Genomic DNA, 1299 nt, shown 5'->3' on the forward strand with positions numbered 1-1299 from the left:
GTTCTAGCCCTGATCTGTTTACCTCTAGGCTTCTTGCTTTGTGAGAAGAATAAGCCCTTCTTTGGGTAAGCCCCTGTTTTTTGTGCTCTGTGTTTTGTTAATCCTATGATTCATTGTTTGTTCCACTCTTGTGGACTTATTCTATCTTCGATTCTAGTATTCTAGTACACTGTGCATGGATCTCTCATTGAGTCCTAAATAACTTGAAGGAGGCATATTACCAGCAAGAAAGAGCACCGGCCCTGGGGTCCAGTAGACCTGGTATGTTGGTCAGGATGAGTGGTTCTAGGTACCCCAGCAGATGGAACTCAAAGTCTTTGTGGCCTCACACAATAGAAGCACGCTGTCATTCAGGGAACTAGGTCCTTACTATCTTGTAGCTCTTTACAAATGCCTAATCTCATTAGCCCTGGAGGAGTGCATGGCAATCCATTCCAGTATTCTTGTCTGGAGAATGCCATGGACAGAGGAGCCTAGTGGGCTACAGTCCACGGGGTTGCAAAGAGTCAGACACGACTGAAGTGCCTTAGCAGTCTCATTAGAGTGGTTTTCTGGTATATGTAATTATGAACTTGGACAGAGAGAGGTACTTATTAGATTCAGCTATAAGAAACTGATGTTTGAACAGAAAAGTAGTCTACAAAATAGCAGTTTCATGTGATTCTACCTAATTTTGATTTTAAGCAAAAGACTCTCTACATCCATTTCTTTAGCTATAAAATGGGATACTAATACTCCCTTCCTTCTAGGGAGCTTATGAAGATTCAAAAAAGGGACTTTGCATAGTATCCAGCACATAGTAGGAGGCTCAAAGAATTAAATATTTTTTACCCAGTTCCTAGCACAGTGTCTCTGGCACATACTAGCCACTCCTTAATTACCTTTAAAAAAAAATTGAGATCCATATAATTCATATGCCATAAAAGTCACCATTTTAAAGCATACAGTTCAGTGGTTCTTAGCGTATTCATAAAGTTGTACAGAAATCACTAAATCCAGGGCATTTTCATCACCCCACAGAGAAGCCATATACCTAATTAGCAGTCACTTTAATTATCTTGTGAATGAATAACTTTTACCTCAGAATGGCTGAGAATATCTGGCTCATAGGACCCACTCTATTTATTGATTTTATTGGCCCTTACTGTAGAGAAACAGTCCTTGTTTATTCAACAATTCGATAACCTAATTTAGTATGAGGGTGTGTGTATGATCACTGGTGTCCCACATTTAAGCTCAGGATATCAGCTTCCCCCACCTGAGAGTAATAAAAAGACAAAATAATAACAAGCACCATAA

The sequence above is a fragment of the Giraffa tippelskirchi genome, chromosome 8 (assembly GCF_054371585.1).
Source record: "Giraffa tippelskirchi isolate mGirTip1 chromosome 8, T2T-mGirTip1v1.2.pri, whole genome shotgun sequence".
In the NCBI taxonomy this organism is placed as follows: Eukaryota; Metazoa; Chordata; class Mammalia; order Artiodactyla; family Giraffidae; genus Giraffa; species Giraffa tippelskirchi.